Below are 17,547 nucleotides of genomic sequence, written 5' to 3'. Positions count from 1 at the left end.
AATGAACCATGCACCACAACAAATAGTCTCCTGGTTCTCTTCCTACTCAAATACTTCCTAGCTGTGCCTGTTGTCTAGCCACTGGGTTGTTTTTCAAGTAGATCTCAGATTTTGACATTACTGATTTTGCCATTATTAACATCCATACAGAGATTAAATTTCACTTTAGCAATTTCACCAATGCCTCTGCACCCCAATGACGTTTGTTTTGTTTAATTTGTAGAACTTCTCTCATTTTCTAGGGGGGTACCACTATCTGCCCTTGTGTAGTTACATATCACCCTTCTGAATTCTTTTGTGCATTTAGCAAACATCCCAATCTCTCATCTTCTACTGAATATTTCAGTTTTGGAAGCAAATTGAATTTAGATATGTTAAGTTTTGAAGGTGTCAGTGCCATTGTTGTTTGTACGTCCTGTTGGGCTGTCCAGTCTGCCTTTCCGTTTCCCTCACAAATTTTGGAGCTTCCTGATTGATGTGCTTTAGAGCATATAATTGCCACTTGTTCAGGTTTTTGTACTGCTTTTATCAGTTGCAGGACTGCATCTTGATGTTAAAAGTGCGTACCTTGAGAAGACAGTAGTCCTCTTTCTTTCCACAGTACTCTGTGTACATGCACCACTCCAAAAGTGTTGAGAGCTTTGTAACAAGCTAGCTCCAAGCTAAAGCTCACAGTGAGGTTAATTTGACCAAGATAGAAAATGAGGGAGTTGCTATCCCAATTAAACTGTGTCCTTGGCCCACGGATGAAGTAATGCACAGACACAGGTGGTGGAGCAAATAGCCTGGGAAAGTGGAATAGTTATACTAAAAACAGCACGTAGTTAGCTGATAGCTAGTTAGCCAATGGTGAGCTGGGATTTTGCACTATGCATGAGCTAATTAAAAGGTGTATAATAATCGGTGATTCGGGAATAAAGACGAGACTTGTCGATCATCATATGGTGAGCAAGTCTTCCTTCTCCATCAAATGGTGACCCCAACGTCGACCCGTAAGACGACTACGGACGGACACGGCTGCCACGGATGGGGAAGTAGGAGTGGGTCTCTCTGAAGCAAGGGGGGGGGACGGCAAATGACCACCGTGAGGTCGCGGCCCTAGGAGCTGTATAGACAGTCCTAGCCTACGTGCTGCCGAAGTCTGTAAGCCTTGCAACAGCGCTGAGTAGAAATGGAAAGGCAAGCAGCATATGATTTATTTATTTGCTTTTTAAAAAAAAAGCAGCAGATTAAGGACATAGACTTGCAGAAAGAGCTCCCACAGTTGTTAGCTTAAGGGTGTGCACAAGGAGTTTCTCAAGATCCTTGTGCACTACATAAGTTAACAGAGTGGCGTAAGTTCGGGACCAGGAGGGCGGTTACGCGCGCCGCGGGAGAGCCCAGGGCAGACGCGGCGGCGAGAACGCGTATGGTGGCGGCAGCGTGCTCGGTGCTGGCGGCGCTCCCAGCGCTGCGGCGGCGGGGCGGACCGAGCGCTGCGGCGGCGGCGTGCTCGGTGCCGGCGGCGGTTACGCGCACCGCGGGTCCAGTGACGCACACAGTGACAAAAACTCGCACGGCAGCTGTCCGTAGGGAAAGCGCACAGATCGCGAGGGGGGTGCCGGCCAGGGCCAAGCCGGCCAAAGCGAGACGCAGCAGCCGAATACGTGCTAGCGGCGGTGGACGCGCACCAGTAACGCAAAACCCGAAAGCTGGAACTAGGAGGGCTTTTTCACTTTTTGCAAGCGCACAAAAGCACCAGCGGTGTGGGACGTGCTCCTGCTGGCTGCGGGTGCTGGCGCAGAGCCAGGGGGAACCAGCCCGAGCGGAGCCCCAGGCAGAGCGGAGCCCAAAGGAGATCGGGGCTGCGCGGGTCCGGGCGAGGGCGTTCCTTTCCGCACCCCCGGGATAGCGCAGACTGAGGCTGTGCCGGAGCAGGCGGAGACGGGCGCGGGCAGACATTCCTCAAAGCACCGCCCTGTCACAGCTGCCTGGCAACCACAGCAGACAGCCCATCGCAGCAATTCAAACAAGTGTCTGAGAAAAAACAGGTCAGGAATTTTCTTCAAGATCAGGATAGAAAACTTCTGAAACTTCACACAGTGCATCATACAGCAGATGTTATACAAGGCATTTCACCCAACTGTTCCACAGACTTTACAATTAGTTTACCAGTTTTTTTTTGTAAATGTGTTTGCTTTTAAAAGTGATTGAGTATTTAGGTTTGATGGCTTTAAGTTTGATGACTTTATTGCCTTTCCCTTACCTGAGGCAGGAACAACCTTTTAGGGGGGCAGAGTCTAAGTAAACTTCCTGGTTTCTGTTTGGACTACATGTGAGAAGATTTAAACTGTAATATTTCTGTATACTATGGTCTTTATGGTCTTTGCTCTCTTCTATTCATTAAGAGATGGCATCAGATAAATGGATATAAATGTCCTAATTGTTTTTGTACTGTCCTTATTTTAAGTGAAATTATTTGTGTTTAAAATTATCTGTCATCTTTCTCAGTTTTGTTTTAAAATATTTATCCAAGATTCAAGGTTTTGGGAGTTGTTGATGTTGGGTTTATAATCTTTGTTATTTTTGGTTTTTGTAAGTAATGCTGATGGATGGTGGTTGTTGTTGATGCTGGATGAATATTTTGGGGGGGTTGTTTTAACCCCTTCGGGCACTTTTGTTAAGAAGTTTTCGGATTTTTGTGATGGGAATTGTTATTAAGGTATTGTTGTGGTGTTTGCGGCCGGCTTTCATGTGTTTTTCTGTTTTTTTGTGTGATCGCCTGCGGGACACATGTCTCTTCGGGATCCTGTCTTTTTGTTTCCTGGCTATTTGGGTGTTTCTGAGGGTTGTTATCCGGGTTGCCAGTTTTGTGGTTTTTTTGATTATTGTTGCGGGGATACTCCAGCGGAGAGTTCGGGGGGTTTGCTGTGTTTGGAGGATCTTTGTCTTGGCGGGGGCTTCGGAGGGATTCAATTATTTGCTGGTTTGGTTGGTTTGTGACCCTGGGGTTTCTTGTTTATAACAGTTGTTTTTAAAAGCCCTGTTTTAAAAATGTGTTAAGTGATGCTCACCGATTGGTGTTCGGGCTCTGGCCAGATTCTAGCTCTGTTTGGGTGGAGTGGCTGGCGGTCAACCCAGGTGTTTTCTGCATCGGGTAGCATTCAAGTCCTTTTGACTTGGCGATTTGACCATCTATGACAGCTGACCCATTTTCAGAGGTAATTTGGAGAGGCATGGGTCCGGACATGATTTCTCCAATTCTCTGTCGTTTTGGGGTTAGTCAGCTGTCGCAGACTCTGGGATAAAAGTTTAGTGTTGTAGTGTTTAGTGGTTTTCTGGTTTTGTGTGTGTTGTTGATTGTGTGTATTGTCTGGGTTAATTCCTGATTGCTCTTGTTTTAACATTTCTTTGTGTGACGTTGCGGGGTGAGGCCGGGGCCCATTTTTCACCTCCAGGGTTTTGAGGAGATTCTTTGGTCCTGCGGGGATGTGGGATTTGTTTGTGTTTTGACAGGTGCCCTGTCTCAGCTTGAAAAGAAAACGGGGGAGCTCAGGGTATTGGAGTGGCTCTCTCCACCGCTACAGCAACAGAGAACTGTGAGACTGAAAATTGAAATGATTGCATCCCTCATAAAGAAAGGACGTTTTAGGGCAATCCAAGTTACAGGAGCGGAGCCTTCCACGATACGATTGCCCATTAAAAAGGACACGCTTGACTGGTATTTAGTGAACTCTGGGGAGCTCCAGGAAGCCCTTTTAGGAGCTAGAGCTGTCGTGGAGACTGGGAAACTGCATCCTAGTCCCCTCCAGTGGATGACAGAATGGGACTGGATAACAAAGCCCATTCGGAGTCTGTCACCATTAAGGGGGGCTATCACGGCCTTTACGGACGCTGGTTAAAAGTCCAAGAGAGCAGCCGTGACATGGAAAAAGCAAAGACAGTGGTGATAACATTTGTTAGATGCAGATGCCAGGGACAGTCTACAGACATTGGAACTTTTAGCTGTAGTATGGGCAATGATGAATTTAAAAGGTCCTTTGAATATTGTGACTGACTCCCTTTATGTAGCAGGAGTAGCTGCCAGGGTACTATACTGGGGGAGGGGATATCTTTGTGTTTCCTCTCCAACAGGACCCTTGTGGATCCCCGCGAAGTGGACTCGAGCTGTACCAGATGTTCAGGACCGTCGCAGGCCTTGTCACCGGAGGACAAAGAGAGGGTGCACAACAAACTGACGCTGATATTGCGACCCTACTTGCAATGCCTCCAGCCCTACTCTAACGACGCGCAACGTGCCTGCGTTCATCTTCCTGATGATTGGATCGAGTGGTGTCAGGACCTTACGGTAGAAGTAAAAGCTCCTCAATCACAGCCATGCCTGGACTGTGGGGACAATAAATGCGCTGCATGGATTGCGCTAGACTGTGGAGGCTGTAATAAGGTGTTCTGGTTGGAGCAATCGACCGTTCGGCAAAACTGGTGCCCAAGCTGCCGATTCTCTTGGAACTTGCAGAACTCGTGGCAGCGAGCACTAAGGGATTTTACAGGGCTTGATTTGAGAGGATCGTTAGGCTTATATGAAGCCCCGGAGCAAATTATTTTGGCATATGTTACTTGGCAACTTAAGACCTTGTGTGAGCGAGCTGAAACAGGTAGTAGTAGCCACACTTTTACCTGGAGGGGCAGTGAATAAGGCCATGAATTTGGCCAAGCAATTAGGCTGCTGGGCTAAAGACGAACTGAACACCACCTCCCAGGTATTGGACATGCTGTTTTAAGATGTACAAAGTGTAAATCACGCAGTATTGCAAAATAGAGCAGCAATCGATTTCTTATTATTAGCTCAAAGCCATAGTTGTGAAGAATTTGAGAGTATGTGTTGTATAAATTTATCAGATCATTCTGTATCAATATGCTATAGAGATATTGTGTGATAGTATTGCTAATGCTTGTATTACCATGCTTGCTTAATTGCATACAAAGAATGGTGAGTCAGATGATGGAAAGGGCTTGGAAAACAACACTTCTGGCCCAAAAAGAAAAAGGGGGAAATGTTGAGAGCTTTGTAACAAGCTAGCTCCAAGCTAAAGCTCACAGTGAGGTTAATTTGACCAAGATAGAAAATGAGGGAGTTGCTATCCCAATTAAACTGTGTCCTTGGCCCACGGATGAAGTAATGCACAGACACAGGTGGTGGAACAAATAGCCTGGGAAAGTGGAATAGTTATACTAAAAACAGCACGTAGTTAGCTGATAGCTAGTTAGCCAATGGTGAGCTGGGATTTTGCACTATGCATGAGCTAATTAAAAGGTGTATAATAATCGGTGATTCGGGAATAAAGACGAGACTTGTCAATCATCATATGGTGAGCAAGTCTTCCTTCTCCATCACAAAAGCATATTTTGAGTCAGTCCATATGTTTACCCTTTTCCCTTCACTCAATTCTAGTGCTCTGGTTAAGGCAACCAGTTCTGCCCTCTGGGCAGATGTATTTGGTGGTAATGCTTTTGCCTCCACTACTGTACTGATTGTTGTTACCACATATCCAGCATGTCTGGTTCTGTTCTCCACAAAGCTGCTTCCATCTGTGAATAGCTCCCACTCTGGTTGCTCTAGTGGGACGTCTTTCACGTCTTCTCTCGCCGAATAGGTGTACTCTATTACCTCTACACAGTCATGCTCTAATGGGCCTTCTTCAGTTGTGGTACCTAGAAACAAAGCTGGATTCAAAAGGTTAGTTTTCTTTAATGTGATGTCATCCTGCTCAGTCAGGATTGCCTGGAATTTTTTCATCCTGCTTGGAGATAGCCAATGGCATCCCTTCTGCTCTAAAACAGTGGTTACAATGTGCGCTACATAGACATCTATGTGTCTTCCCATAGTGAGCTTCCTGGCTTCTTGTATCAGCATCATAGTGGCTGCGACTGCCCGCAGACATGAAGCACTTACGTTGTCGAGTTGTTTGGAAAAATAGCCCACCGGCCTTTTCCAGCTTCCCAAACATTGGGTCAGGGCTCCCAGTGCTAGGCACAACCTTTCATGTACAAACAGCTGAAAATCTTCAGACAGATCAGGTAACCCTAATGCTGGAGCAGTTGTCAGTGCTTCTTTTAATTTTAGGAAGGCTTCTTTCTGTGGTTTGCCCCAGGTGAATGGCTGCGTCTTCTGGGCTTCATACAGGGATTTCGCAATTAGTCCATAGTCCATGATCCACAGGCAACACCACCCTGCCATCCCAAGGAAGACTCACAGCTCGTGTAGATTCTGGGGCTCTGGAATAGTGCAAATAGCATGATTATTGTTAGTACCTAGTTTTCATTGCCCTTGTGAAATTTCACATCTCATGTAGATCGCAGTCTTTCGGGCAATTTGTGCCTTTTCTCTGGACACTTTATATCCTCCCATTCCCAGTGAATTTAAAATCTCGATTGTTACTTTTATGCAGGTTGCTTTTTCTTCTGTAGTTATCAGTATATCATCAACATACTGCAACAACAGGTATTGGTCTCTTGGTACTTGCTTATTCTCAGTCCAAACCTCCAGCTCCTTCACCAGCTGGTATCTGAAGAGGGTCGGTGAGTTCTTGGATCGTTGTGGAAGCAGTGTCCAGGTGAGCTGGGTTTTTCTTCCGTTCCCTGGATTTTCCCATTCAAAGGCAAACAGTTTCCTACTTTCTTTCTCAAGGGGTATGCAGAAAAAGGCATCTTTTAGATCAGTTACAGTAAACTATTTATATATCTCTTTTACAGATGTCAGCAATGTGTAGGGATTTGCAACCACTGGATAAATGTCCTTTGTTATTTTGTTTATTGCTCTCAAATCTTGCACTAATCTATACTCACCATTTGGTTTCTTTTCTGGAAATATTGGTGTATTATATTCTGATTCACATTCCTCTAGAATTTATAAAGTCTTTGCTATTCCTTGCTGTGCTTCTGTTTTTGTGGGATACTGTTTGACCTGTACAGCCCTTGCTCCTTCTTTTAATTCCACATGTACTGGTTGTGCCAATTTAGATTTTCCTGGTATATCTGTTTCCCATACAAAGGGGATCACTGCATCTTCTATTTCCCTAGGGATAGAGTGGATCGCTTTTCCTTTGATCATTAAAATTTGTCCCATCTTTGATTCAGGTGTTTTCATTAGAAGTTCCCTGTTATCAAAGGTTATTACTGCATCAAGTTTTGCTAATAAATCTCTTCCTAAGAGCGAAATTGGACACTCAGGGACATATAAGAATTCATGAGTTAAAACCTCGTTCCCAAAACACAAATCTAAGGGTTGCAGGAATGGCCGATTTTCCTCCTTCCCTTTGGCTCCAACTATTGTTGTTTTATTCCAAATTTCCCCTTGCAAATCATTTAGTACAGAATACGTGGCCCCCATATCCACCAGGAATTTTACTTCTTTATCCCCTAATTGTATGGTTACCACAGGTTCCCGTACTGATTTCAGTTCTAGTCAGCTGTGATATTCCCCCAGCACTATTGCCTTGGTAACGTCTTCCTGCTGGAACTGATTGCTCTGGTTAAACTGGTTGTTCAAGCATTCTCTTTTACAATGTCCCTCCTGCTTGCAATATGTACACTGATTTAAGCCTAACCCTTGCATGACTGGTCCTCTGCGGCCCCTGCCAAACCCACCTCTACCCAGTCCATGACCACCTCTGCCGTGTCCTCTGAAATCTGGGTTCCCTTGTCCTGTATTACTGCCAAAAGATTTTGCTGCTGCCTTTTACTAGCCTCCTTTTCCCTATTATTGTATACCTTCCAGGCTACCTCAAGTAGTTTATCCAGATTCCTTAATTCCTCCCCTTTTAATTTTTGCAATTTTCTCCTAATATCATCCTGTGACTGCCACAGGAATATGAGAGCAAGTTGAACCTTCGCTTGCTCTGTGTCTATTTGGAGATCTGTATATTTTCTCGCTGCTTCCTTAAGCCTTTCCAAAAACGCAGTAGGGGATTTTTTCTTTTCCTCTCTCACCTCATACAATTTCGACCAGTTCATAGTCTTAGGTATAGCGTTCTGAACCCCTATCTGGACCCACTCCTGATATTTTCTCAGTCTCCGCATATGCCCAGGTGCATTAGGATCCCACCCTGGATCCTTGGTTGGAAAATTTTCATCTAGAGTTCCTGTTACGAGTCTATTTCTGATATTGTACCTTGCCCTTTCCTTGGCTGCCTTAAGTACAATCTCTTTCTCAGTAGAATCCATTAAAGTATCTAATATTACTTGTATATCATCCGTCTGGATTCTGAGTTTTCATAATCATTTTTACCACCCATGCCACTTTATCAGGATTTTCCCTATAAGTTCCAGCCAATTGTTTCCAAATCACTAAATCCGCAGGGGAAAAAGGCACTTTTACAAACACTGGCCCTCTGCTCCTACTCCTTGTCGCAAGGGGGCAATCACGGTCCGCTTTTGTCTGTCCATGTCTTTTCTAGCCAAGACCGGGGCGAGCTTTGACAGAGTCCAAGTCCTATGAGATACCAGTGTCACTGATTTACTTTCACCTCTACTAACGCTATCTCCTTCACTTACATCCCCCCCCTTCCTTGTATCACAGTTAAATTTTGATCATCTCCGGAGGAAGAGAGGTCAGGTGATGGTGGGAGAGGAGGGTAAAGAGGGAAGGGTGAAGTAGGACTAGGCAATATAGAATTAGGTGATATAGGAGCAAGCAGTGAAATCGGGGCAGGCAGTGAAGCAGGCGGGAGAGGGTTAGGTTCTCTTGATCTTGTTGGAGCTACCTGTAAATCAACATCTATATTGTTTTTCTGACTCAGTCTTTTATTCAAGGCCAAGTGTTCTAGACAACGTTTCTCTTTTACACAAACCCCACACTTATCACTTGCAGATGCTCTAACCACCATTAATCCACATTAAACCTGCCATTCTGGCTTACCTCACAAATAGAAAAACAAATCAACATACAGGACATCGTCCCATTTTCCTTCTCACTTACAAAACAACATCAACTGTAAAATGGTGTTATATTGCAAAGACCCGTTCTTCGGCCATTTTTCCCCACTCTCCAGGGCATATTCTCACCACCATGTGTTACAATAATCAATCAACTTAGCCTTATGTAACTCTTCCCCAAAATTACCCTGTTTCCAGTGTGCTAATAAGCACCCCAAAGGAGAAGTACACGGTATGGGGGCATTGCTGCCCAAAATCCCTTTAAGTTTCTCCATGTTCAGCTACAATACACCACAGATGCCGAGCCCGCAATGTTTTCGCGATTGTCTAACGGATGGTGCCTAGGCAATACCAGGAATTCCTTTAGCCCAACCATGCGTAGCTTTTTGCTGCGTCTTATTGGCAGGCAACCAGACCAGAGTAAAAGCACCTTACCTCTCTCCAGGGGATGTTGTGAGTGGCAGAGAGGGTCGCGGCCAATGGGCTCCCAGAGAATCCCTCGGTGCTGGCTGGAGCATGATCGGGTCACCAACTCACTCAGCAGCACTCACAGGGTCCCATCTGGGGTCACCAAAAAATGTTAGCATTCAGGAACACATAATCAGGAATTATTATATGCAGGTGCATTTATTGAAGAGCTCTGGGTGTCAGGGGTACAGACCCAAATCTGACTCCAACATGGTTTCGAGCTGAACATGTTATATAACTTACATATTAATTATTAAACTTACATTGTTCTATTGTATACATTGATTTCATCCAAGCATGGATTTCTCGTGATCCCCCTCAAACCCCTGAGCATAGTTTCTCATGATTTTTCTTACAATTAAACAATAATTATATCTAATTACTAAGCAATCATCACATCTAACAATTATATAATTTATCGTATACTGATTACACAGGTGCAGTTTCACATGATCTAGCAAACACAAGGCCTAACATTTCTCAGGGCCTACTAAGCCAAACTTTCTTTCTAACTCCCTGAATTTTCTATGATTTTAAAATCTTTTACTATCAGATAGACCAATGACTTGTCTTGATCCGTGAGTTTTGAATGGGCTATAGAAGAAAGCCCTGGACAATAAATCGTGTTGTTTGCTGATGACCAACGAGAGTTTGTCGTGTGTCATGTTTCAGACATACGAACATCACAGGAGTTATTAATGTAATACTGAGCATCTTTTGCATGTTCATCTGTATGTGCGGAGGCAAAAATACATGTTGAAAAGGTATCAATGTAACATGAATGTGTTTCAGCTTAGCAAACTCAGGGATATGTGTAACATCCATCTGCCAGATTTCTAGAGCTTGAAGTCCCTGGGGAGTAACTCTGAGGGCAGGCAAGGGTGTCACCTGTTGACAGTTGGCACAGGCTTGCACAATTTGCCGTGCTTGTTCGTGTGTAAGTTGAAATTGTTTTCGAAGAACTGCTGTGCTCTGGTGAAAAAAACCCACGTGACAGACATGCCTGAGAAAAAGCATCTGGCACAACAACGGCCCCAGCTAACTTGTCTGCACAGGCATTACCTTCAGAGTATGGGGCCAGGAAAACCAGTATAGGCACATATGTATAGGATATAATACCTTTTTGTATGTAACTGCACTGCAAAATGCAAACGCAGTAATAAAAAAAAGAGCAATGGGTTAGTTACTTCCTTGATATAAGCTTCTTCTATTCTTGTTATTCTACCTGCAACATAAGCAGAGTCAGTAACAATATGAAGTTCATCTTGAAATTTTTCAAAAGCCCTAACCACAGCTGCTAATTCTACCAGTTGAGAAGAACCATGAACTACTTTTATGTCTTGTAGACACTGCCTGTTACTTTGCAACACTATCACAGACTGCCCGGTCTTTCCAGAGCCATCTGTAAACACTGTGTAGGCATTGGCAATAGGAATTGGGGAACAGTAAGAGTTTTGAATAAAATTAAGATAAAACATGACAGGGATACCATCAAATTTTCTACGAGCCTGTCAAACACTCAGCACCTGTGCGATCTGTTCTAAGGCTCCTGTTGCTCTGGGTGTCAGGGTGTGAGGGGAAGTAAGATCAGGGTTCCCTTTCAATAACTGGAAAAGGGGGTAGAACTGTTCAGTTGTAATACCCATCTAATTGTTCTCAAGAGCTTTTGCAAATCATTGTGTGTGGACACTCAAGATAATGGAAGGCACAGAAAATGTAAATCGGGGGGCATTGTGTTCACAAAGTGGTACAGTAAAAAAAAGCAATATTTTAAATCAATAACTATGAGGGTCCAGAATTGCGGCAACATTGCAGGAGACGGTAGCCCTGGCTGTAGGGCTTCCATAGGCAAAATAGTATTACTGATTTTTTTAAGATCATGCAGCAATTGCCATGTTCCCCTCTTTTTCTGAATAACAAAAACAGGAGAGTTCCACGGGCTAGTTGTGGGAATGATATGGCCAGCATGGAGCTGCTCTTGTACAAGCTGGTGTAAATGTTGCATCTTTTCCTGAGATAAGGGCCACTGGTACACCCACACAAGATGATTTGTCATCCAGGTGAGGGCTGGGACATGCTGCTCAGTGGTGGCCCCTATGATAAATTTGTTCCCAGCACGAGACCCCATTGGCTAAGGCAGTCTTTTCCCCCCAAAGTAACAGGGAGTGACAGTACATAAGGTTTCATGGTGGCACTGTGACTTTCAGAGCCCTCTATTGTGACAAAATTGACACTCTGCTATGGAATAGAGAGGCCTCCAACCCCAGCTGGACCTTTAGCAGCTTGAGTCAGGGGCCAATGAGTGGGCCACGCTGAGAAAGCTATAACAGTACAATCAGCACCTCTATCAAGTATACCAGCAATTTGTAGCTTCTTGTTTTGATGCCAAAGAGCGCATTTGAGAGTGGGTCTATGACTGGAAAGTGATTTTGTCCAGAAGATTTGTGGCTGCCCAGTGAAATCAAAGCCACTGTTACCTCTAACTTGTGGAAAACTACCAGGGGGGTTAGCATGGAAATAAACAAGTTGAGCAATTTGTGCCCCTTCAGACATTTGATATTATGTTAGAGGTCGTTGGTTGGAGACAGAAATTACATGAACTTACCGAGGGTTTTCAACAAACAGCGCCAAGTTTATTATGGCTGCCTCTTTTATAGGGGGTTTGAATTTCCTGGGTTTAGATAGCTGATTGGTTGGGATTTCTTACTGCCCAGATCTCTGACCAGTGGTGTGTCTGCATCTAGGCTTAAACAGGGTTGGCCGAGGTCTCTGAGTTTGAATCCAACCTATCCCCACCTTATCCGGGGACCTGTTTTTGTTTCTAGGCTGGTCGAGTTTAGGAGGACAGCTTCAGACTAGCTGAACTGTGACAATTTGACATGGGGGTACAGGGGTCCAAACCATTATCTGAACCTCCCCAGTAAAATCCCTGTCTATAAATCTAGACAGAACAAAAAACCCCTGCTTTGTGATTGACGCTTGACCAATCACAAGTGCACTGCACCCCCAGCCCAGCAGTCCCCAGACATCTGAAGGCAAACAGTGCGCATCACTGTCCCGAAGAGTTATTGTGATGGCAGAGGCCAGGTCCATGCCGGTGCCACCTGCTGTCTGTGCTTGCAAGGCTTTTGAGGGGATGAGTGCAGCTGGGCTTGATTTGTTATCCACGTGCAGCTCCCCCCTGTGCTCCGCTGGCAGTTTCCCGGAGCACCCATTGATGTAGCTGGGAACAGCCCCCCTTTATTAAATCTAGATCACCATTGTTTTACATGGTGCTGTCCCTTCCGGCAACATGTGCATACACCCGAGTCCCCAGAACCTCTTTTGTTCCAGGGCATTTGCTTCCCATGTGACCCGGCTTCCCACACAAAAAACAAACACTTGATCTGGAAAGAACACTCATTGTAGCAAGAGCCTTCAAAAGCAAAATCATGTTATGACCAGCAGTGCTGATTCCCTGACAAGCCTTAAGCATTTCTACAACAGTGGGGCTTGCAGGGGCTGTAAAACCTTTTGACAGGATTTGTGTTTTCCACTGCTAATTGCTTCAGTAATATTTCTCACATGGTGATGTTGCCTATTTGCTTATCCTCCTTAGGGAGGCTTTTGACTTATCTAGAAACTTAATAAAAAGTTCATCAGCTCCCTGTCTTATGTTAACAAATGAAGTTGTAGCGAGACCACCATCCGGCACTTTACGAAAAGCCAACAGACCAAGCTCCTTTGACTAAGAGCTTCCACAGGCAGCTGAGCCTGCATTGCGGTCGGCGTATATTTACCCTCCCCCATAAGAGCTTTGTCACCAATAGGTCGCAAAATGTGCCCCAGGGGTTGCTATAAATTGTCCATAGCTTATAAAGTGCAGAGCTCTCTCCACTCCAACATCCAGACAGTGCATTGTATACTCGTCAGCATAATCTGTACTATTTGCTTAAAGTCTTGTGGTGCCAAGTCATATGAGTTTACCACAGTTTCCAAAAGGCTAGTAGTGAATGGGGCCCTGATGCCATTGTCTATGGTGGAGCAACGCAGCTCTTATACTATGGCCAGGCTATTACCCTCAGGGCAGAAGGCCAGCAGGGAATGCCGGCCGGCCAGGATAGCTCAGCGGGGGGGGCTCAGGCAACCTGGGCAAGCTATAGTGATTTGCAGTCAGCTCTTTTGTGATTTCAGCTCTTTCAGCTTGCCAGGTGCCGGTGCCCTAGGTGCCGCCGCAGCAGACGCAGAGAGAGAGGGAGAAGCGCTGTATGGGTTCGGCAGGATTCTTTTATTCGGGTCTCCGCGAAGGGTCCAGTGACAGCTCTTCTGCCGAACCGGGCAGAATTAGGGGTTTTTATACCCTACAGGGGTTTTGAAAACTGTCCAATAGTAAGGGTCAGGGGAAAGTGACCTATGGATTTACAGGGAGATAAGCAGGGTCCGAAATGCGGAAGAGAGGGGCTTCTAAAGCCTTAGTCATGCTGACTTTGGTATTTCCTAGCTCAGGCTTCTGATCGCCAAGGAGGCCGTGCAGGCCCTGTGCCTGCTACATTATACGACACCATAAGGCAAGCTTTCCCATCTAGGTAGTTGGTGAGGTTGGTAGATAACTGGGAAAGCATGTAATAAATCCCCATCTCCTTCCATGGCATCCTGTTTTCTCACCACTGCCCACCGATTGGGGGCTGTAAGAACCGCAATGAGGGATGCGGGACTCTAGGCAGCTCTTTAAAATGCAGTTTATTACATCCAAGACGTTACAGCAGTCCAGGGTCTTGGGTGACAGAGCCTGTGCCTACAGCTGTCAGCTCCAACTGCAGACAAGCCTGAAGACCCTTTAGTTTTGGTTATAATGCATTATATAATTTTCTTTGCTGAGTATCTTAATACAGAAGAACCAATCTATACTTTAAATTTTACTTATAGCCTATCATAACTACTATAATTACCATATTCATGTTACTATTCTCCAATCACTAAAAGTTAGTACATTACAGTTTAAGCTAGAAGTTGTTTTTCAGTTTTCTTGCAGTGGAAAATTCTGAGACCTTTTTTCTACTTGCAACATCTGCTGACTTGTTTGCCTGTGCTTTCTGCTTGGTAAAAACATCTTCTTGTTTGTGGTGGATTTATCCTTTGCTCTAAGTCATAAAAACCCCTTCTAAGTAACATACCCTTTCTCTCCTTGGTTATCCAGTAAGACTGGCTAAGCAATTCTTTTCTTCTATATCAAAACTTACTTTCATTTCTATTTCTTCTTCAGATTCTACATTCAAAAATCTTTCTGCCGAGCATCCATATCTGTGAAACTTTCTTGTCAAACTTTCATCCTTCCCAACAGGGGGGAAAATATTGAGCTCCCTTCCTGATGCAAACAGATCAAGGGACCAGGGGCCACCCTCCGGTTCTCCTCCCACAGCCCTGAGAGACTTACAGTCAAAGTCTTGTGTTTTGTGCAACAGCAGTGCTGAAGGAGCAGACGCTGAAGGAGCAGGCACCTGAAGAGCTTTCACAGCTGTCGTGGTGCCATGAGCATCTTTCTTTTTCCGGTTATTTGGTGCCGCATATGCCACAGGTGAGGCATACACAGTCTGCCGTGAATACAAAAGCTCCACCAGCACTCTGCCGCCTTGCCTAGCAAGGTCCCACAAAGTGTCCCCTAAAATGTTCCATGTCCAAGGGTGAAAAACATTGGTACTATTCAAAGTTGGATCCCAGTCTTTCAAATCTGAAGATTCAACTGTCCTGCCATGTTTCTGCGAAATCTGTTTCAACATCTCCGTGATGTTCTTTTGCTCCTGGGAAACACCACTCCCCATAGTTCTCAGCTGCTACCCATTTGTTGTGTCACGTTGCAACTGAGTTCATAGTGTCCAGGGAGGGTGCAGCTGCTGGTGCTGGGCATGGGAACAAATGAGATGGGTCTTCATTTCATAAAGCTCAAGAATCCATTTATTACCCCTGGGGAGGAGGGGCAGGACGAAGATGAAAGACCAGGCAAAGGCAGGATCGTAGGGTTTTTATAGGGTATCACAGGGGTGGAGTTAGGGTTTGGGTCAATGGAGGAGTTATTAGCAACACAAGGGTAAGATCAAATTCCTGCCTCTTAGAAACAGGGGCATTCCACACCCTCTGTCCTGCAGAAAGGTGAATTCGCACCAGGAGCTTCGTTTCAGCTCCTGGGCTTTATTTCAGCTCCCGGGCTTCCTTTCAGCCCCTCTGTAAAGTTCAGCCAAGTCATCCTCACTGGTGCAACTGCTAGTTGCTTTTCAGTCCCTGATGCAGGGCACTATTTGTGAGAGACTGAGACACAGACTCAGACCCGCAGGGAATCTGAATCATTTATTCAAAGAAACAAGCTGGTTTTATACACTTTTTCAAGGCACAGTATTTTCTTACATGGTAATTCTTACAACATGACCTATCCCATGTTGCCACGTCAGCAACACGTGTTCTAAATGTCCTTCTGTGGGGTGATCATGTGCTGTTCACCTGTCAGTCAGCTTCCAGCAAGCTTCTCTCCTGTAGGGCTCTACCGTGTGACACCTCCTCCTCCCCAATGTCAGACGGAGACAAACCTCTCTGTGTTGCCATGTGCTTCTGCAGACGCATCCCACAGCCCTCAGCTCAACTCCATCCCAGCTCTTCCCACAGGCAGGTGCGATGATTTCTCCACGGCTGCAGGTGGCGCTGGGCGTGAACTCAGATGCCTCTTTACATGGGTAATGGCAGGCACGCAGGTGGGAGAGATAGAAAAGGTGCTTCCTTTACAATCTCACAGTGGGCGGCCAGTCCCAGTGCCCCTCCAGATGGCAAAATGGTCTGTAGCAGTAACCTCAGAGTGGCGGCTGAAATGGCAGAGGCAGGCACACCCGGGATAGCAAATGAAATGTAGCAGAAGCTCTACAGCTGTAGCAGGAGCCGTGGGGTGTCCCGGCAGGCACCAGGTGCTGGGTTACAGTGTAGCGAAAAACCCAGAGCAGAGACAGAAAAACAGCAGGGCTGGGCAGCAGCAGCCAGGCTCCTAAACACAGCCAGGAGAGGCTCCCTCAGAGTGGGAAGGGGCTTGGGGTCCCACGTTTTCCCCTGAGGCACCTGAGTAGATGGTGAGGGTCCTTTCCAGTGAGGTAGGATGTTAATAAGGTCCCAGTCCAACAACTGCTCTTACGAGCAGAACCTCACTCACAATAGGAGAAAATAGTAGGAGACGGACCTCTGCACTGGTGGCAAATTCTTCCCATAGTGACTGCAGCCTGCCTCACTTCTGATCCCAAGACCGAGAGAGTGCTTGGAGCTGAGCCCAGCCCCTCACCCCCCAGCCAAAATCTCTAGGTACGTCTGCCCTTCCTAAGAGAAGAGACCCCAGCTAAGGGACTGCAGCCAGGTGCACCTCTTCCCCCTGTTATAGATGACTAATGAGATGGTTGGCTCTCACAGTTAAGGGGTGAACAGTATGTGTATATTAAGTGAAGTTTTGTAGATGTATAGTTATATTATTGTATGTCTTCCCCCTTGCATTGTTATCATGGGATGGCCTTGGTAGTTGGGCTATTTGGGGAGGGTTGGCTTGTTACTATGGTAACACCTGACCTCCAACCAAGATGTAAGAAAGCGATCTTCACCCCTAGATGGCAAAGAAGGAGTTGACTGACAAGACTTCAGGAGGGTCTAGAGGTATAAAAGGCAGAGCATACATTTTGTAGACGAGCACATGGTGGTTTATTCCATGCTCCCAGCGCTGTAATTTTTCCTTATTTAGTCCTTTTGTTGTATTTTTGTTAAGGTTCAATAAACCTTTGACATTTTAAAAGTGAGCAGTCCTTTCTCACAAAATGGGTGTTCATTCTGGGAGAAAAGCCTCGTCTCTGTGGCCCTAGGAGATTTCAAAAGACAAGCGTACCCTGCTGCCAGTTTGGCAGCTCAATCAGGTCTCCTGGGAAGATTGGTGATTGCAGGTCAACACCCCGGGGACAGCAGAGGACTAAATAATGAAAAACAAAAGGGGAAAGAAAAAGCAGACAAAAATTGTGAGTATTTGCGTGCGTGTGAGAGTCCGAGAGTGTGCTTGGAGTGTGTGTGAGATTTGAGAGATTTACCAGATTTGGGGGGGCTCGAGAACAGCTGGTGACGCCAGGTTGAGAGTCACCAGATTTGGGGGGGGTTTGACCATGCTTCTGTGAGCGGCAG

This window comes from Passer domesticus, chromosome W (assembly GCF_036417665.1).
Source record: "Passer domesticus isolate bPasDom1 chromosome W, bPasDom1.hap1, whole genome shotgun sequence".
NCBI classification, from domain to species: domain Eukaryota; kingdom Metazoa; phylum Chordata; class Aves; order Passeriformes; family Passeridae; genus Passer; species Passer domesticus.
Note: the sequence above shows the minus strand (reverse complement) of the source record.